This window comes from Gallus gallus, chromosome 1 (genome assembly GCF_016699485.2).
Source record: "Gallus gallus isolate bGalGal1 chromosome 1, bGalGal1.mat.broiler.GRCg7b, whole genome shotgun sequence".
Taxonomy (NCBI): Eukaryota; Metazoa; Chordata; class Aves; order Galliformes; family Phasianidae; genus Gallus; species Gallus gallus.
The window spans coordinates 134,848,124-134,869,685 of record NC_052532.1 but is presented as its reverse complement, the minus strand read 5'-3'; the positions used below and the strand labels follow the sequence as shown (position 1 = coordinate 134,869,685).

The 21,562-nt window shown below is 37.8% G+C and overlaps 1 long non-coding RNA gene across 2 annotated transcripts in view; it reads right to left on the bottom strand.

The window, feature by feature from the left end:
- The window catches only part of LOC124417622, a 118,875-nt gene extending 102,988 nt beyond the window's left edge, over positions 1-15,887 (bottom strand). For both annotated transcript variants that reach the window (XR_006934377.1, XR_006934378.1), the window contains exons 1-2: positions 15,713-15,887; positions 15,346-15,383 (exon numbers count right to left, since the gene is read on the bottom strand). This is a non-coding gene — a long non-coding RNA (uncharacterized LOC124417622). The remainder of the gene's footprint in view (positions 1-15,345; positions 15,384-15,712) is intronic.
- Between the last annotated feature and the right edge of the window lie 5,675 nt (positions 15,888-21,562).

Below are 21,562 nucleotides of genomic sequence, written 5' to 3'. Positions count from 1 at the left end.
CAGTAGTTCTCTAAAAATTCTGCCATAAGAGAAACACACTTCCTAAGTGTAAATCCTGAAGCAGGCAAGCTGGGCCTGCCTTCATGGGATATAAAGCTCTATCTCTGATTACAGAGGAAGTTGAGGGAAACAAAGTGTCTGTATATCTCTGATATGCATGGGTGATAGGTCTTGGCTTTTGTAGAAAAAAGGATCTTTAATGAGACCAAAGATTTCTAAGAAGAAAAATAAATCTTAAAGAAGGAAGTGTTTCTGGAACTACTTTATGGAGTCAAAGTGATCACACTTTCATGAGTCTAAGGAACAATACTAGGTAGAAAGGGAATGAGTTAGTAATGCAAGTGGGTCTAAACAGCTATTGATCTATAATTCCAGAAGGGTACAAAACAGTAAATTAAGAAGTTGTAGAGGACTAGGATTCAGGCTCTCCAGGTTGCTTCTTAACTATAGTGACACTGGCAATCACATCATGAGGACAGAGGGACAGAAGAGTTTGAAATAACAGAATAAAATGTCTGGTGAAGGCAATAACTTCCCTTGTTCATCTACTTGCAAGTTGGGGCTTTTATTTTTTGCTAGTTTGCTACCTTTCAAATCATAACGCATACAGAAAGACACGGCTTAAATAGATTATTTGACTGATGTTTTTCAATTTCTCTGCAAACTAACTTGCTATGGCAGATAATGGTCTGCCTGAAAAAGTACTTTTTCAGTCCTCCAACAGGAGCCACAGTGAAATTGAGAGAGGTCAAAAGAAGTCAGCTGCCATTTTCGCTCCCATTTTTTATGGAAATGGGCAACAGATTGGTGAAGACATTGCGAAGGCTCTAAGGCAATCACTCTTTCAATTTGTCCAATATTAGTTTCAATAAGAACTGAGAACAGAAACAATTGCCAGCAGTCCCTAGTTGATTTGTTAAGACTCATTCTTGTCCACTTCAAATCACCTTTGACATTTACAAGCTCAACTTTGCAAACAACATTTGAGTATTATTATTTTATCTGATGCTTTTATTATACCTATGCCTATGCTACCATAATGCTAAAAGTGATGCACAGATATCAAGAACACCATTGTTTTTTATACCTCCTCTCTGTGGAAAACAAGGAAGCTTTTGTTCTTGTACATAAACTGAGTACTCCCAGCATTATTCATGCAAGAAATAGTATTTTGAGAAAATTTACATGTATATATCCAGTATGAATTTGAAAAATGGAGATGTTTATAATAAGACAACCACATGATAGCAAATTATGTAGTTTGCTCTGAAAGTAATGCCTCCTGTTTTTTTCCATGGAAACAGCAACACATACAAAGAGTAGAATGACACTATTTGATAGAAAAAATTCTCAGCTACAAAATAGCAGTTTTCAACATAGTTACCAACATTAGCTGTGTGTTTTTGCCAGTGATGTACATGAGCTTTTGTACCACACTCATAAAAACCTGCATGGCTATCTGGAATGTGGCTAACATTATTGTCACCACCGCTGAAACGCACTGTGCTCACATTCACTGTTTAGTTTCCATCAATGTTCAGCAAGCATTGATGAATATCAGTGGGCTCAGTTTCTTCTGCATAGAGGAATTCTGTGACACATCTTTGCTTCATATGCACTTCCATGTCAGATGTCACCGTGTCAGACTGCACCTCTGCTGCCATCTGCCACATGACAACAAAATGTAATGGAATGTTGGCGGGAAGGTTCATCCTCTACTGCCATCCCCACCAACATCCACCTCTGATACTGTGGGCCATTATAATAAAATAGGAAGTGTTACTTTCAGAGCAGCCCTTGCAACTTTTCCTAGCACTTGCATTCCTATATAGAAACTATCTTCATAGAGCCCACAGAGCATAATAAGCAAATAAATGTTAATAGAGAAAATTTTTTTTCACTTTAGTTTGTCCTCTTTGCAACATGCAACACCTTGCATGTTACTCTCAAAAGCAGAGTCATGGAAGCACAAAGAAAGATAAACCTGTGCAAAACTAGGTAATCGTGGTATTGACAAATATTCCTGGAACACAAATGGCCAGTGTGATTCAGTATGATTCTGGTGCATGAAATTTTCAGGCTGGAAGGAATGTCTATATGGGTCAAACTGTTTGTATGATGGTGACCAAGACAGAGAAAAATATTAGTGTAGAATGGGTGGTGTTTGGTAACTAGTGCAGATTCTTAAAGATGCCACTTTGCCTGAAGCAAACATTGTATAGCATATGAATTTTGCTTACTGTCAATGAAAATGGTGATCAATTGAATGTAAATTACAGAAGAGTGGAACAGGCAGTGCTGTGGACCACATTTAAGGAGAACTGAACTGCTATACGTGTTTGATAATATACAGTATGTCTACAGTGGATTCTGTGTTGGAACGCAGAGATAGCTAGAGTGGTTTCAGCTGACTGGGATCCCAGGCAAGCTACAGCACAGACCATCCTAAATGTAATTAAAGGAAAAGAAATACATGCAAGGAAAGAAATTTAGTATTTTCCTGAGAGTTTGCACAGAACACTGGAAATGCTCCTCTGCGAGGGGGAATGATGATGGAGTTAAGCCAGATTCAGCAAAATTTATAAAGCATCCATAAGGAAATTCTGGATGCAGCATGTAGTTTATTAAATCTTATGTGCCTTGAAAATAGTTAATAATGATAGTAACAATAATGCATCTTTGAATTGTTTTAGGAGATTTTTGTATTTGTGCATTTAAAGGAGTATTCAAAAGTTTCTTCAAATATTGTAGTGTAAAGAGTAAACCAGTGTGAATTTGCAGAACTAATAGCAATAAAAAAGGTGGAGATGTTTTAAAAAATACACCATAATATACACTGTGTATGTAAAGCTTCTCTCATTGGCTGCAAGTAAACTACAAAAATTCCGGTTGACTGCACTGTGGAAGGATGAATCCCATTAGCACCTTGATATTTGCTCCCACTTTCCATTTACTTTTCACTTGTGACTTTAAAATATAAGTGACAATGAAGTATTGTCTCTATGGTATATAAGTGGGAGCTTATTTCCTGCATTTACTCTGGTTTTCTTAGGGGAAAGGGGATTTACAGTTAATAACAAATCCCATTCCACATTTGGATTATTCCTGTGTACTGTAAAAACTCCTTGAATTTCAAATAATGCCAATTTCCATCTCTTCAGTTGGAGAAGCTGTAGGGAATGTGGTGCATGTTTTTTATCTTAGAACTGTAAGTGCTGTGGCAAAGGACCCAGCCATAAGTAATCCCACGTGTTACCAAGGTTGGCAATAAGCAAACGCTTGTGGTAAGGCCCTAGTTCCTTAATCTTCACAGACCCATCACATCACAGAGACATTCTCCGCAGTAGGTGAGTTGCAGTGACATGCTGAAGTCATGGTAGGTACCACCATCCTTTGCGTTGCTGTATGGAAATAGCATAGAAATATCCACCATCCTTGACTACTACCAGTAATGGATGGACATATGGAGACTGATTACTAAGCCTGTCTTTAACAGTATTTTATCAACTGGAAGCAATTTGCAAAAGAAAGAACTGAAGAGTATTAACTCACACCCTAACATTACATGATCAGACAAATGCAAAGAAACCCAGACTTTTGATTTTTAAGAAGATGTTTCTTTTAAAAGCTTTTTAAATAGAGGAAAATGAACAAGAAGAATATTTTGAAACTACAACAAGCAAATTTGTTTAAAGATATAATGAGCTTGGATAGTAGCAGAAGAACTGTTTAGTTTGTCTGCTATTATGTTCCCTCTCTTTAATGGTTTTGCCAGCTTTCTTTCTGGGACATCCATTATTATACTAATATTCATTTAATCCTACTGCAACTAATTATATATCCCCCTTAACAAGTTTCTTACTCTGTACCAACAGAATTATATCTAACGAAACATAGCAGTATTGAATACTCAAATGATAGCAGTCCCTCTCCCTGCAAAATTATAACCGGTAAAGATCACACACATAACATTACAGTGACAACATCTAGAGAGTGGGGAGTGGGAACAGCATGATAATGATATTCAAACAGGAACCCAGCACCCCCTCAACCCTGGAACAATTAATAACTTCAGCTGGAACAACTGACAGCGGGGAAATGAATCATTCCCTTTGACAAGAACAAAACTATATTAAAATGTAGTAGTTTATTAAACAACTGACTTTAGAAGTTAAATTACTAAATTGCATCTCCATGGGTTTTAAGAAGTACTGTCTGATCACAATAATGGATTGCCTACAAACTTTTATCTTAGCCATCGCCTCCAGAGTTTCTGTATTTAATTATTTAAGCATTGTATTAATGAAACATGTTATACTGGTACGAAAATTACTTTTATCACCACACATGAAAGATGAGAATATATGTGGTTTACACTACACAAATGCATTTGCATCCCCTTTGCACACAGTAAAAACGCCCTCTTTCCAGATGCTCTTCCTGAAAGGATTTGCAGAACTAATTTAATGTCTACCATTGTTCTTGATCCTGACTTGATTTTTTTTTCAAAAAATAAAAAATAAAAAGAAACCATTTAAAACATTTTAGTGCACCTGTTGTGATGCATTTTGACCCCCTGTAATTTTGATTTATGTCACACAAGAACACGTCACTGGAGCATTGGATTGCATCATACACAAAAACCCTAGCAGCACTGAAAATTGATGCCACATCGGATTTTGTAATAGATATCCATAAATATAATACACAGAAACAAGAGGGCTATTTAAAATTCTAAAGAAAAAAAGAAAAGAAAAGAAAAGAAAAGAAAAGAAAAGAAAAGAAAAGAAAAGAAAAGAAAAGAAAAGAAAAGAAAAGAAAAGAAAAGAAAAGAAAAGAAAAGAAAAGAGAAAAGAAAAGAAAAGAAAAGAAAAGAAAAGAAAAGAAAAGAAAAGAAAAGAAAAGAAAAGAAAAGAAAAGAAAAGAAAAGAAAAGAAAAGAAAAGAAAAGAAAAGAAAAGAAAAGAAAAGAAAAGAGGCATGGCATGAATGAGCTCACGTAGAACCATTCTGATTTCCACATGTCCTTTGGGGTCTGATAACCTCTGCTGGACAACCAAGACCTCTGCCACTTGGACTACTGAGAACTTACGGGCAGTAGCAGACTGTCACCATTTACTTTTTGTGGAGCAACCACAAGGGGGGCGTAAGATACGTATTTAAGTGGGTTCAGATGTTTGCTGACACTAGGTGGAACACTGTGAAGTAAGAAAACTTAGAAAAATTCCATGATGCATGGGTATAAATTGTACAGATGAATGCTTCTGCTCAAAGTAATAGTCTCCTGTCACTTGAAGCCTCTCTCTCAGGTTTTTTTCTGGTCCTATCTTCTCCAGCTGCCATCCTCCCTTTCTCCTTGACCAACTGTCCCAGGAGGGATAAAAGCATTTGGCAAAGTGCTCTGGAGCACGGGAACGACCAAAACTAGGTACTTAAATGAAAAATGCAGAAATGAACAAAATGCTAATCATATGAGCTTACAGTTAAGCAACTTTGAGAGCCCTTAAGAAGAGAGACTTGGCTTGGAAACCTGCAATACTCATTGAATAATCATTTTTAGTGGAAGGAATTTTCAAATACACTGCAGAATCCTGTGCAGAAGAATGCAGTGGTGTTTTTTCCCTTCAAAATGTGCAAAACAAAATATCCCTATGCAAAGTACATTTTTCAGTCCTACAGCAAGGAGACAATTGGAGACAATAACACTTCTCTGCCTTTCAAATGTATTGCAAAGAGTAATGATGACAATGTTCTGAAAAAAATGTTTTAAGAGTATTTAAAAATGTTAGAAATGCTAAAAAGTCATTCCTTAGCTTCCTGAGTAGTATATTGAAAATCCAACTGCTGCTACCCGGCTTTAGAGCCAAAAAAGTATATGCAACAAACAAACAAAAAAAAAAAAACAAACAAAAAAAACCAAAACAAACAATCCCAAACAACAAAACAAAACAAAAATCATATCAGAACAATATTATCTCATTTTCTTAAGGAAGAAACAACAAACACGTGATCTGAGTTTTGCTTGGTGCTTGTAAGTCTTCCAGTAATGTATTGAGTCTGCTTTTTGACCACTGTCCTTAAAAACAAACACTGATGAATTGGAGAGCAAGGGTTGAAAGAGAACAACAAAAATGATCAGAAAATAAGACCTGTGAAAGAAGGATGAAGGCAATGTAGTTATTCTGCCTAAAAGTAAAGAAAACTCTGAGAGAAATGATAGCAGCTGAGAGAGATGTAAAAGAATGAGAATAATCTGTATGACAAGCCCAATGTGGATAGGACAAGAAGTAATAGCCTTGAATCACAGCAAGAGGGATTCAGGTTAGACTTAAGAAAAAAAACCTGTAATTGTGGTAAAAGCTAAGCACTTGAGAAGAATGCTTACCTCACCTGCTGAGACTATGGGATCTCTACTACTGGGAGATTTCAAGAACAAGTCCAGCAGATATCTGTCAGACATGCTCAATGTCCTGCCTTTTACTTGGACTAACTGATGAAGAGGGTCCTGTTTCCCCTGATTCTAGTTTTTACCATCTAGTTCGAAACAACAGTGAAAAGTAGTTAGTTTACGTGAGAGCTACAGAGACTTCATGCATGGAAGCCATTAATGAAGAGCAAACTTAAAAGATCTTCCAAAAAAATTCACCTGCATTTCAATATGGGAAGGCAATAGCCAATTGCTGAAGGAATCCTGGTCTGTCGACAGGAAGAAAACCAGGAAATGAATTTCTCCCTGGAAATTTTCCTGTGTGGTAGCCAAGCCTTCAGAATGACTTTCCCAGAATTGTTCTCCCTCCACTAACAAGCAGTTGTTGGAAAGGAGCTGTCTGCACACTGCACAGATGGTTGAAGGGTCAGGCTGGTGGAGAATTCATACTCCATGAGGAGTGTGAAGCCTCAAAGGAGGCAATTCTGTCATATTTTTTTCTGTATGGAAAAGTGTCCCATCTGAAGCTGTACAGGTAGGTGGTTCTGGGGGACTGTATGGACACTGTCAATAATGGCATGGAAACGCTGACATGATGAAAATGATGGAATAATCCTATGACAAATTAGTTACTGAAAGTCCACCCTGCGGTCTATGCTCTGAGCTTAGTGACAAAAGGCTGAGGCTACATTACAACTGGCAGAACAGAATGCTGACACACAAATAAGGCATGCAGGATAGGACTCCTTAAACTGATATGAATCGTGGCCTGAAAGATAAGCAGTGATTTGAGTTCTTTTGCAGGATGAAGCTGTGGCTATATGACTGGAAAGGAGCCAGGAAAAAAGAGTATGTAGAGAAAGCATCAGTTTTAGACCCATGCACCTGCCACACGGATTAGCTCCTACTAAGACTCATCTTCTCTGCATAGGACTATTATGATTTGTTTTGGAAATCAGAGAAGTCAAGCTACTGTGTCTTTGGCAGTATAAAGTCTCCCATGGTATAACCAGTTGGTCTCGGAATGCTGGATTGACTGCGCATGCAGCACACAGGTAGCTTGTGCACTGGAATTGCTTGTTTGTCCAGGATATCCAGATGGTAGCTCATTGCTCTAACTGAATTGTGAATACCTGGAAATACTGAGCAAATGGTAAGTGTCCCTGAGTTCTGCTTGCATAAGAAAAGGAAGATCTTGCTTTCTGATATGCTTTTGGAAGGTCAAAGAGCAAAATGACATGAGAGCCAGTCCCTCTGGAGAAAGTAATGACTGTTGGTTTCATGGCCCCATGCTGTAACCACGCCTGTGCTCTTAGCAGATCCACAACAAGGATTGGCCTGCTTCTTTATCACACCTTTCTTAGGTGACCTCAAACTTTAAGATGAGAAGGACTCACAGACAGGAGATGGATAAGAAGATATATTTTTTGAACAGAAGATATATTTTTTGAACAGAAAAAGCAGGAGCAACACTGAGAAGAGGTGAAATTCAGAGAGGTATTCATATTTTTTATACCTTGGTTTCAAATAGATCCTCAAATGCTTGTGGCCCTGTAGAACTGCAGCCCTTGGCACCAGCTGGCAGAAGTGCAGTATAACCCTTGATGCTATTCTATTGAAATGCACAAAATGATGTTCCTTGATCACATGAGAAACTGGTGCTAAAAGATTCTCATCACCAGCTCTCTTAGTTTACCTGCATAATCAGTACTGGGTCCCAAGGACTTTGGTTTCTGCTTTACCTTGGAGTCCTTCTCATAACTATTTCTCTCTTTTCCTCCTCTCTTAATTCTCTTGCTCTTTCATTGAGACAAAACCAGCCAGTTTTAGTAAAAAACATACAGTCCCTGCTTTTCCTGGTAGAAAGCCCCACATTGTGGGTTGTGGTTGCACATGAAGGAGCAGAATTGGCTTGAATGCCTTGTAGTATAATAAATTGGGAAGGCTGCTTCTTCTGAAATCATTCAGAACACTTGTGTCCTGTTTGTCAGTGCACCATAATGCTGCTGTTTGTATAAACAACTACTGTAAGAGAACAAAGAGTCATGAAGCAATGAGGATTTGATGCCATATTATTGGCAGTTGCCTTTACAGCATTTTATTCTTTGTTTTCTGGAGATCACACAGCACTGTGGGAACCTGCTGACGGCCGGTCCTTCATCTGAGAGAGGGAAGGTGTGATATTACACTTCTGCTTTATCTAACTTGTCCTCCAAGTGGTAAATATGTGTGTGGGTATGCACATATGCAAAGAAAACTTAAAATAATTTATGAAGGAATTACAAAATCCAATATGCCATAATCTTACTAAAGTAAAAAAGAAACCCAAAACCCCTCCTACATGTTAACAGCTAAACCTTAGTGTACTTAAAAATGCAACTGGGGAAAAGAAATCGCACTAAAAAACTTACATCACTATAAAACAATGTACTTGATGACTTCAGCCGGATCACCTACTCATAATATTCGCCTGTGTTGTCAACGTGTTACTGTATGAAAAAAAATCTGTAAACACTGATGTGATAATGTACTCTGGATTATACTGTATTCAAAAAGTTTACTAGGCTTTCAGAATAATATGTTTTAATACATCACATACAGCACATGTAAGTGTTAGGAAATGGGGTTCAGCTTTCTCTCTGCTGCTGAAGCTGAGAAAGTATTCATCCTCATCCTGTCCTTCCTTTCTCCTGACTCCTCCAATCCCACAAGCCTCTCAGAGGTAGCCACATTTTCCTCTACTTTTCAGTGAACTTTGATCAACCAGTTCTGACAACAGATTTTAACCTGTAAATAAAGTACATCATCCAAATTAGACTGGTGGAAAGCGAGGTAGAATTAGATGGAGTCTGTGCTTTTAAACATACTTCTCTTTGTGCTAACAAGCAACATTTATGACAAAGAAAGCTTTTACATCCTTTTCTCAAGATAGTTTTTCTACATTTGCTGACTGGAAAACTGGTTTTGTGTTATGGTGAGATGTAGGTATGGGTAAACTGTGAAGTGAAATATTGATCCTCAACAAAATTATCTGACAGAAGCTGCTTAAGAGCATCATATTGATGCTATAAAAAGGCAGGTTGACAATATAGAGTATTTAGCAGCACTAGAGTAGTGTATAGATATTAGACTGGAAGAACACTATTTCTTAATAACGAATTACCATTGCCTTTGAAACTGGAAGGAAAATTGATGCATTTGTCTCACAGCATTCAAATATCATATGCAAATATGCCTTCAGACATCATCATGTACTTTCTAAGGAGGCCTGTCCCCTGAATTGTCTACAAACCACTCTTAACTCTTCCCATAAACGTTTCCCCAAAATTCTCAAAGGAAATATGTACAGAAAAGTACTCATTAAAATAACATGGCAGACCTGGCTGGAACTGACAAAACCAATAAATTCACCATTGAGATTGAAACTCCATCTTTGAGACACCCCGTTGTGCTTTGTTGCATTTTAATAAGTGTTCATCTGACCCTCTGCCAGTTAATTATGGGGATCTTCAGAATTTTGTTCTGGCCCCCATGCTCTGCAGTACAGATGTGCTTCTTTGCTTCTTCCACTTCTATTTTTAGGGACCTTAAGGTGAGTTATCATTGTTAACCTGATAACACCGAGATCTATTTTGCTCTTTCACCTGATCCTATTGAAACAGCTTTTAGTCTTTTCATCTTACCTCCCTAAAGTGCAAATTGGGATCTTAACTGAATCTCTGAAAATAAAATAAAATAAAATAGAAAAGAATCACAAAAATTATATCCTCTTCTTCCTTTTCCCACCAACCCACTAAAAAGTAGCTCTAAGTTGTCAGTTCTGTTAGATGAAAATCTATTTGCTTCTTACAGTATGGCCAACAGAATTGGGATACTGGTAGATCTTTTTTAGACTTTTCCTTTTTTTTTTTTTTTCCTTCTTATTCTTTTAATGTTACTTATTTCAATTCACTTTGGTCTTCCCATAATATGACATCGAGAGGCCACCATAAATCTGCCCACAAGACTACAACTCTTGTTCCTATTTCAAAGTGCAGGAATCTAATTTTATTACTTCCACACCAAAGAATAATACAAGTATCCAGGAAAATTTTAATTCAGGTGAGAGAGAAGAAGAGGAAAGGAAAACCTATAGAAGATAATGTTTCCTAGTACCTCCTGTGGCTGCTCTTTACAGCAAGAAGATTTTCTGGGTTACTCCTAAAAGAAACATGGGTTAGAGAAGGTAAAGGGAATTAATTTCCTCTGAAAAGTAACCTGTCACCCATGAGGAGACATTACTTTGTCTGGCAAAGTAAAGAAATCACAGGAGGGGACAGAAGAAAAGTTAGAAGTCTTAAAAGCATAATAATAGTAAAAAAGAAAGAACAAAAATAAAAGTGATTATTTGAAGGATTCTGGGTACAATGGCTTTTCAAAACACTGTAGACAAACAACGATATTTTTATACTTGCATTAAACAGTCATCAGAATCTTCTGAGATTTGTTCATCACTAGAAAAATTTAACAAATACTATTTTACTGGTGGAATTTTCCCATTGAATGCAAATGATTCCAAAAGTTTATATTCAGAATGTCTCATGCTTGCCTTTGTTAGACAGCTGGTAGAGGGAAAGGGTTGCAAAAATAAAGAAAATTATATATAATGAATATCCAGTTGCAGTAGATGCTAGGAGACTAAACGTATTTTTATTGTGAGGACATAATGCTTCTATAACCTAACCTTCCCCACCCCTATAGGGTAAAGAACACTTAATGAAGGAGGGGAGGCTTTTATTAATCTGTAGTCCATTTCTGTGCCATATAATATTCATTAGACATTCACCATTCACCCCATAGTAATTTCTTCCACCCACTGCATATTTTGTAGATGAAAATCTTTTTTCAATACACATTATCTATTTTTGCAATGTAATCATTAAAATTTTAACAAATTTGCAATGCCCTGACACATAGGAGGACAATTTGCATCTTGTTCTGAGAAAATCTTTCAACTTGTGGATTATAAAGACTTCAAATTTCTTCTGTTCCTTGAACATATCTCAAACTACACTTCTCAGAAGTGGATACAGCTTTGTTCTAATAACTTCATCTCAGTGGTGGATTTTCTACTAGATTGTATATGCCTGTATATTTTATTGTTATATATGTACACATAGCATAAACAATAGGCTATTCAGTTTGTCTTTGATCAGTTTCTTAGATTGTTTTATTATACTTTGTTTTGAAACGAGAATTATAGGAAGAATACCTCTCTAGGGTAGAGAAAAAGCTGAGAAAAACATGAATTTCTTTTTGTGGTCAAGAAAAGCAACTTTCTGAAAGCTTGAAACATTGTCAAATGAAAGTTTATGTGATGACATTCATTTTTATAGGACACTGTTGCTCCAGTGAACTTGAACAAGAAGTCTGTGATTAACATCTTTCTCTCTTTCTTTCTGTATATCTGTGTCTTTTTCTTCCTTAAAAAAAAAAAAAAAAAACTCTTCTTTGTTTTGTTTTGTTTTGTTTTAATTTCTGTGTATAAATATTCCAAAGCAAAGCAACTCTATATCTTGCCTCTTTCAGAATGTGAGCACAGTGGGTGCCTATGCTTATACTTGCTAACCAGATATTATTGCTTTCCTTTGGTATACAATTTTATATTATCTGCTTCTAGTCAATTGCTCTTTGATATGTAATTTTATAGTATCTGATACGAATTTCTCAGGCTTTTTTATTGGTATTGGTGAAGTCAGGCGTACAAAGTAAGATCATCAGTACAAGAAGTTTGGATGAAACGACAAGTTGTCTCCTAATTCTCCTGGCAGATCCCAAGTCCAACCCTATGACAGATTTCTGCCATTTTTTTCCCAAAGTTTTTGATTAGTCTGTCTTGGCTTGGCCAAGGGACTACTGCCAACTCTTTAGGCCCTGATGCTGCAGTCAGATCTTCAAGTCTGGGATCCTACTGACCTCAGCAAGTTTTTAGGCATATATAAACATCAGACAACTATGAATTTGAAGCATTTCAATTGTTTTGTATCAATTGCAGAGAATTTTCCAATGGCTAGAGATCAACAAATGCACTCATCATGCAGGTTCTCACCGTGTGGTCACAATTACTGTATCTGTCCATGTATAACTCATGTGCCCAGTGACAGTGTTCTACATATATATCCATAAATACAGTTATGGATGCATATGTGTATATACTGGCCCCATATCGTACATTTACGCACACACATATACATATAAGCATATGCATATATAAAATTAACTGTAGGTCTCCTGAGTACATTAATCTAGTTCCCAATTTTCCATATACTCTGAGTTGGAGGTGATCTGTTTTCTTCCATTCTCTGGGAAACCAGAGAGAGATCTGACTTATCTCAGTCACATCACCTCATTCAGGTAAAGCATTAAATGTGCAAGCAAAGTCAGAGAACTGAGAATAATAAAGTTATTTACATTAAAAAAGAAATACTTATGTAAATATCTTACATGCACCAGTACCCTGGGCTTTTTTGCAATTATAGGGTGCTAGAGGTAGCTGATTTGGGATTTTGGTTCTGTTTCTTATCTTAAGCACACAAATATAAATAAAGAGAAACACTGCTAAGTCCACTGAGTGCAGCCTTATAAAACTATCTAAGAATGAGGTCTTTCTATATGGACTTTGGGCTAATATTTTTACAGTTTTCTTTCTGTAGGTGGGATAAATGCAAAACAAACTTCCAAAATCCATTCCCTGTTTTTTTACTGATCCAGAAAATGACCACAAGGCACAGATCTAACAGACCAATCTATGAAAAAAGAACTATGATCTAAGACCACTGGAATAATATTTGTGTTAATTTCTGCTTGCATACAGCAGGTATGTAATTAATAGAATCAAGAACACAGAGCACATTCTGGAGCTTAGATTATTTTCCCTTACTGTAACAAACAACATTCTCTTAAAAAAATAAAAAATAAAAAAAAATAATAAAAAAACTTGGAAAAACACCTGGAAAACACTTCTATTAATTTCCTCAAGTATTTTATGTAAAAATGTCATTTATTTTCAAGTGATCTAAGTCTATCTGTTTATTTCATATTACAAAAAATAAAAAAATATAAAAAAAATACAGCTATTGACATCATACAGAATATTCTTTGTGCAACAAGAAGCCTGCTAGGGCTGTGAGTTCTGACATAAAGGAATTAGAATACTCTGGGTACACTGTAGCACTATATCCAGAGTTCTGTTTCTTTCAAAACTTACATGTAATTGTTAAAATGAAATTATGGTAAATGTGAACTTGAAACTTGTTTTTATAAGCTCTGATTACAATGAGGAGCTGATACCTTGGAAAACATCCCAAAGATACCTGAGGGGTGAAGCAGGAGGATTAGAGATACTGAGAAGAAACACAGAACTCATCATTTTGAGGCTGTATCCATTTAAGAAGCCGTAGTTCTTGTTTTTCATAAATATAGTCTCTTTGTAACTTTCTTACGCCTCAGATTTGTTAAAGAGAACACGTCATCACTATAAAAAGCTTCTTTGAAGTTTCCTCAAGCTGCATTTTGTTTTGTAAACATCTTCAAACAACAAGATGTGCAGGGCTACATCCTGTCCCCACCCATGTCCAGAGAACCCTGCTGGAGTTCACGACAGTTCACTGTGGTGCCTACGGTGCCTGAAGCTTGGCCTCGGCCTACCCTGATGTACATGGAGGCCAGTCAGCCATCTTTTGTTTACTTCTCTTTTACTCCAAACTTTTATTGGATGAGCCTTCACACCCCCAACCTGCCACATTTCTATTATTATTGTAATTAATAATAATAATTATTATTATTTTAACTAAGTAAGATGGGAAGAAAGTGAACCGCCAAGTCCCAGCCCTGTGCTCCAAGAAAACCCACGAGGTTATGCCATGGACCCATGACCTCAGGAAGTCAGAATAGGAATCAAGTTATAAGATGAAAGTGATGGACATGAAGTAACCATATAATAGCAAGAAATAAAATTGCTCAACTGAGCAGAGAGCGTTATAACCGATCATGTATTTCCTTAAGATTTTGCTGAGCAACCTGCTTAATTTTAACTGCCACAAAAGTAAAATAAAAATGTTGCATGTCAAGTCACCTTGAAGGCATCAGTAATCATTTATTGTCAGTGCTCTATATAATATGATAGATATTTTTCATTTTCTTTTTGTAAAAGTCTGGAGATAGAAGTGTCAAGATTTTCTTTGGTGTTACGATTGCATTCTACACCACTAATAAAAAAGGGCATTGTCCATATAAAAACATATAGTGATCAAAATAACAATAATAATAATAAAAAAATTGCCCTCCGTCTGAAGTAAATTTTATGTTAATTTTATTTCATGTGACAACCCCTCACCTCCCCCCCAAATAATGACAGGCAAGGGACTGTTTCTTTGATGAGGCACACTTTTGAGGAGTATGCTGGGGATGTGAGGAGGCGTCTTGCAGGCGTCCTGCTGCTCTGTCCTAAAGCTGCCTCAGAGGATAAAGCGGTGGTCGTTTCCCCGAGTGCCAGCCCCTCCTCTCAAAGATGGGGCAGCAGCAACGAGGAGCACACAGCCTCTCCTGGAATGCAGACTGACTTTGGGATAAATGCTAATGCTTAGTCAGAGCAATATTTACTGATATTCCCCTGGCCAAATACTGAAGCTGTAAGTGTAAAATATGTGAAGATGGCAAAGCCAGACCCCTTCCCAAGAGTGTTTTTCTTTCTTTCTTTTTTTCTTTTTTTTTTTTTTCTCCGTTAACTATAATGGTGACTGCTTCTCTGCCTAAACAGCTCTGAAGGGCTATGAAAACTGAAGTCCTCCAAAGCTGTAAAAGGTTTCCTCGGATTTACAACAAAATTTTGCATTATAAATCTCCTAGTAAAATCTCTGAATTGTTGCAAGCATTACTTACATAATTGTCCGTTAAGTCAGTATTTGTGTATTCAACACCTAGAAAATAAGGAAAGTGAATGTGGGTAGGGAAGGGAAAAACAAAGGCAGGGGAAGAAAAGGGAAAAAAAAAAGAAAAGAAAAGAAAAGAAAAACCCTACCCTTAAACAGCCATGCAGCTATTAAACATATGCCAAAGTAAACAATAGTGTTAGGGTCTGCCATAGCTTTGCCCTGCAGGTAGACGGCAGGCGGCACAGAAGGAAAGCAAATGGAAAGGAAAAGAGAAAGACAGTACAGGATGTGGATGAGATGCCGAGCCCTGAGAGCATGAACGGCCTGATTGTGATCCTCAAGTCACACCATCAGCCATGCAAAACAGGACATACCTTTCTGGCTTGCTGGTTCTGTCGGCTGAAACAAAGCAGTCCCATTCTCAGCGGGAGGCCAAATCAAAATGAAATTTTATTTAGTCTGCACTGTCCCCAGATTGGGTTTCAGAATGACTGCTTTAGGAGATAGCATGGATGTGGCTGATGCATGCTTTGCATATGAAACTGCAATAGAAAAAAAAAAATCTACATAATCAAAAAAATCTGTGCTGTGTGTATGGCAAGAACCCCTGGACGTTACTGAATCAGCTACAATGGATGTTTTAAAAAAATGACCTTTCTGAATAAAATGCACATTTGTTCTCAGCAATACTATTTTCAATAAATATATAATAGATCATTTTGCATGTAATTATTCGGAAGCTGCCTTGAGAGACTGAAATATCAAACCATTTTTCTTTTTTTTTTTTTTTTTTTTTAATCATGCAGTAGAATTACAGTTTGGAAACAAATGCAGAGAAAATATCTACTTAAAGGGGATTTCTCTTGCTTACAGTGGCTGGTAGTGATTGCGCCTCTGAATCCTCTTCAATTTAGTGTTTTGTTTTGGTTCCTTCTTCCCAGAGTATCCAAAGAAAGGCCTATTGCAATAAAGAACATCTGCTTTTGTACCACTGATCTAATTCATCCCACCTTGCACTTTTGGGAAAGGATTCATTCTTTGATTACATGCTTAATTTTATAGGCTATTAATAAATAAAAAAAGATCATCAACTGATCACACGGCATTTTCAGAAGAAGTTGGAAATAACTTGCAAAGGCAAGGAGTAGTCTGCAGAATATGCAGGGCATACACCATGTAATGCCTTTGTTGTCAGTTATGCTGCAAATGAGATTTTCAAATAGGATTTGCAGAGGCAGGGCAGTGATCAACACAGTGCAACATCCAAGAAAGGGAAGTTGAGCACAGTGTTCTGAGAAACAAGGGGGCAGAATGGAGCCTGTTTGTAAATACATATCATTATCCAAAGAAAACACTTATCACTGCTTGATTTTGCTATGCTACCTACTTGGAATAGGTGATACTAGTAATTTTGTATGTGCACATCTGTGCAGGCATGGGTGTTTGTATTTATCTGTGTGCAGTGCAAGTAAGGGCTGTAGTCTGTGTACATGTCTATGCTTGATGCTTACACTGTAAAGGACAAGCCAAAGCAGAACAAACAACACACATTTTCAATTGACAGATATTTCTCTGCTGAAACAAGCAGTGCTAATGCTGTGCTCTGTAGCATATGGGCAACCAAAGAATGGGAGGGAAGGAAAAAAAAGGAAAACATCAAAACACCATAAAATCCTTAAAAATGTAAAGGGGATAACGATCCCAAATAAACAATACATATAAAAACTTCCAAGAATAATGAGATATAGTGCAAATCATTCACACAATGCGCTTTCACACAGCAGTGATGGAAGTCACTGACAACAATGCAACCATGTGCAGTTACTCCTTGGAGAAACAGTCGAGCAAATTTGTTAATTCTATCTTCCATGCTTTGCAAGCTGAGTTTGAGACTGTGTAATAAAACACGCTGGAATATTGGTGCTTTAAAATTAAGCACTGGGCATTATGGAAGGTAACTTCTTAATGAGTTCTCCTATTGCTATTTAAAGCTAGAAATCCATAAGGAGCACAGTGAAAAATATAACATTTGTTCTCCTTATGTCTTGGAACAACTGCTTTTATATTTGTAGTCATCCTAACTGTTCCAAACAAGATACTCAGATAGTCCCCAGCCCCATGCTGTATCATATTTATTCTGATGTATATCTTACAGTGAAGCATTGTCTATGTTGAATTAATATGATTTTTTTTTTTGTGTGGTATTATTTTTATAAATGCTGCTCTTCTTTTTTTGGCTTTTTTTTTTTTTTCCCTAAAAGAACTTCCCACTTCAGGGAAAAAGAAAGATGTGATTGCTTTAAAAATAGAAGACCAAAACCAAAGCTAGTATTCCCAAAATTCAATGCACCTGGCATTCACTTTATACCTAATAAGCATCCGTGAATATGCAAATGTTCAATGTCTCCAGTAACCTCATTAATTTATTCCTCAGGCAATCAAAGAATGTGAACCAGTCCTCTGCTACTAATACTGGAAGTGGTACGCTGCTCAGCATTGTGAGAATCAGCTGAAAGCACATTCTGCATATTGAAAAACTGTTTCGTCTTCCTTCCTCTGCCACTCTAATTCAAACAACGACTTCCTACCTCAGTTTACATAGCTGACAGCGAAAGTTGAAAAACACAGAAAAATAATTAAGACATATATATATATATTTTATGCGCACATCCACATGCACGCGTACATGCCGGAAACATAAACAGTTTGAAGAGATCTCAACAGAATTCCAGTTTGAAAAGTGCTGGAGTTTTCTTATTTATTTACTTGGAGGGGGGGGGAGCTTGGGAAAGGGAGGGGGGAAGAAATGACCTGCCTCCTCCTCTGCCGAGCAGCTGAATAATCTTTTCCTTTGCCCACATTAAAAGCCCTGAATAATGTTTATAAAATGTTAGGGAATCCCGGTAGGTTTCCTATTTAACAAGCCATGTATGACAAATCACAGTGTAATGTACTACGTTCTTAATCTTTAATTAGAATGTGAATATCTGCGAGAGAACGCAGTTAACTTTGACACATTAAATCTTCTGGTTAAAGTGCCTTACAGGAAGTGCAAAGATGAAACACTGCAACAATCTACTGCCTCTCTCCATTCACCCAGACAGTTGGGGAAGGATGATAACATCTTGTAATACCTGCTCTGTAGTAATTAATCGCTGTGGTATTTAGGACCATTCAAGTAGACAAATATGACAGAGACAGGGACAATTAGGAACCTTGTTCAAGCTACATTAACTTTTCCAGCTATTACAACACAGCAGCTCAAGTTTGCTTGTAAAAGCTGCAGAGGGATTGTTATGCATTAGCCGTGTGATTATTAATGAAAGAAAAGGAGAATTGTGTTTATTGTAGTTTGAAAATTGCAAATAAATTTCAATTATCTGCTATGTCATTTTGTTAAACATGCATTCTGGAAATGCCTTTGTACTCTAAATCATGAGCTACTTAGAGCAAACTAATACTAGAAAGCCTTTGGGAGAGATAAAGTCAATATTTTTGTTGAGCTGGCCTTCTTCCTTGTTGGAACTGGAGGTGGACTGACTACACGTGGATATTTCAGGTAGTCAGTATGACCCGTGGGTGCTGTGGCTCTCCCTCTGCCTTCATGTATTCAGAGGCAGCCAAACTGGACTTCTTGCAAGCTTGGGCACAGGGCAGATGGACTGCCTTCACCACTAGATTAGGAAGCCGACCTCCCTTGACTACCACATGCACAAAGTGTGCACAGATAAATACATAAACAACCGGGAGAAAAAAGCCCTCCAAAAAGCCCTTTGTCTCATTCCCATTATCGCCACAGCCATCAACAGAGTGGGCTGAATGAAACACAAGGGAAAGATTTGGGACCTGGTATGGATTACGCATTTTAAAGGTTACGCATCGTGCTTTACTTTCCCATCGATAAACAGCAGCAAATGCAGCACAGATTGTAAAGTTTATGTTTTAACTATATCTTGGAGGCTGCATAGTTTGCCATTGCTGTTTAGCACCTCACAAACATTTAACTGGTCTCAACATTAAGGGAGGGCGGATAGAAAGCAACTGAACTGGACATACACTGCAAAGACTTTGGCATGAATATTCCCCTGAATGTTTTTGGTTGGTTTTTTTTTTTTCTCTTTTGAAATGGAATCATCTAAACCTGTGGCCCTTTTATGTTCACTTTCCATGAATATTTGAACTAGAGTTTCTTAGCAGCATGAAGGCTCACAGAAAGCTAATTTGAAAGTCATACGTGCAAGTGTTTGTGGAAAACGAATTCTAAATTTGCATGTGCAAATATTTGCACTGGGTATGCTGCCCTGATCGCCCAGTCAGCAAGCAGAAGCACTTCCACGTGCCTCACCGGGCCAATCACATCGGAGGGACCCAGCTTGAGTTTCAAATCTTGTGTCAAATTTGCCCGGTGAACTTGTTTATGATCAAGCTGTAAAGTAGGGAAAAAAAAAAGTGTTAAAAGTGTATGAAATGTACTTGAACAACAAATGTTGATTTGAGATGTGTGGCTGGGCATTTCAGAGGCAGGAACAGAGGCACACTGGCACAAAACAGAGTTTGTCAAAAGTCTCTGGGAAGACTGTTTTTACCTCCTCTCTCCTCCCAGAGGGTGAGAAAGAAAAGGGAAGGGTAAAAATGCTATTTGGGATGGGGACCATTCTCTGCCCATCTGCCCACTTTATGGTCAGTCTATTAAGCTGCCACTCTTAAAATTCAGAATATTTGTAAGCCTCCAAGTGCTTTCTGGATGTCTAGGAAAGAACTCAACTGCGTATTTGGGGGTGATGTCTCCCATGCTCTTATTTTCCTTTATTTTTCTGTTTTTTAGTTGTAGTGGTTGCACGCTACATGGCTAGGCTACACGCATGTCGTTTTCTGTGCCCTGCATCACTGTATCCTGGAAAGGAAAAGAAAAGCCAGCTTAGCATGGCAGAGCTCTGCAACCCCACCCCAGAATCCGTTGTTCCAAAACGAAGGAGGGAGGGGGCTGGGGCAGGGGGAAGAAGGGGAAAGCAGCTCAGTGCACAGCAACAATTCCCCCTCTCAGCTGAGCTGCAATGATGTCAGCTTTCTGATTACAAACTGCTTATTTATGCTTCAACAGCTGCCAAGAGCAGCAAATAAGTGGCTAAAAGAGTGTCTAGACCAGGCATTCAGGCCTCTATTGTTTGCTGGTTGTTACCTGGTTGACAGCGATGGGTACAGCTGCCTGGTGTGAAAGAGAGCAAGGGATGGGGAGGCAGTGATTGACAGAAGGGCCCTCGGGGTCAGGCGCAGCCGGCCCCGATGGCCCCATGGCTTTATGTTCACTGCTCTGAAGGGAAAGCGATGGCTCTGCCTAGAGGTTGGAGGTGAAAGGAAATGTTTGAGGGTAATGGGAAAAATCCTTTAGCCAAATTTGTGATCATGAACAGTTACTCCGGGGAATTTAAGGCAAAGTGTTAGGCAGCATTCTCTATATGCAGAAATGGTTATTGGTGGCAACTGCAGGAATAATAATGCGTTACATGTCTGCATGTGAAATGTATCTTTGCACAGTCCCTCACACTGGAGTTTAAAACTGAGTGCAGTCTTATGTAAGTTAAAAATGACAATACTGCTGCAAACTGGTAATGTGCGCTGTGAGCTCCATTCTACTACAGGGCTGGCTTGGAAAATATTTCTGAGCTTCCCTGAAATATATTCAGATATTTGGGAGTGAAAAAAAAAAATAGACATTCAGATCAGACAATGATTTATCGAAAGATCCCGTCTACTCCTTCAGTGAACTCTACTCTCTTGGTTTAGATGCTGGATGGGCAGTGTCTTTTAAAAAACTCAACGGGAACAGCCACGCAGTGAGAAAGCTGCCCTAAATCCATAAAATACCTTTTTTTTTTAAAAAAAAAAACAACAACAATATAGAGATGTCTTCAGCCTGGTTCTGATCTCATGCATGCTAGTGTGGTCCAGGCATAATCCTACTGAAGTCAAAGCAGTGACATTCATTCAAGCAAACTGCAATCACTGGCAGGCTAACTGAATTTCTCACCTCCCACCCTACCCTGCCCCCACGGTAGGATGCTGTTCAGAAAAAGAGGCAAAAGCTCTCCAAAGTTTTAAAGGGAGGAAGCCAATGAATTGTTTTTAATGTTTTTAGTCTTAAGAACAACGAATCCTGATTCAAAAGTCTTGGAGCAACATGCAAAACTACTGACAAGGGTGCACCTGGGGAAAAATGAAAGCTT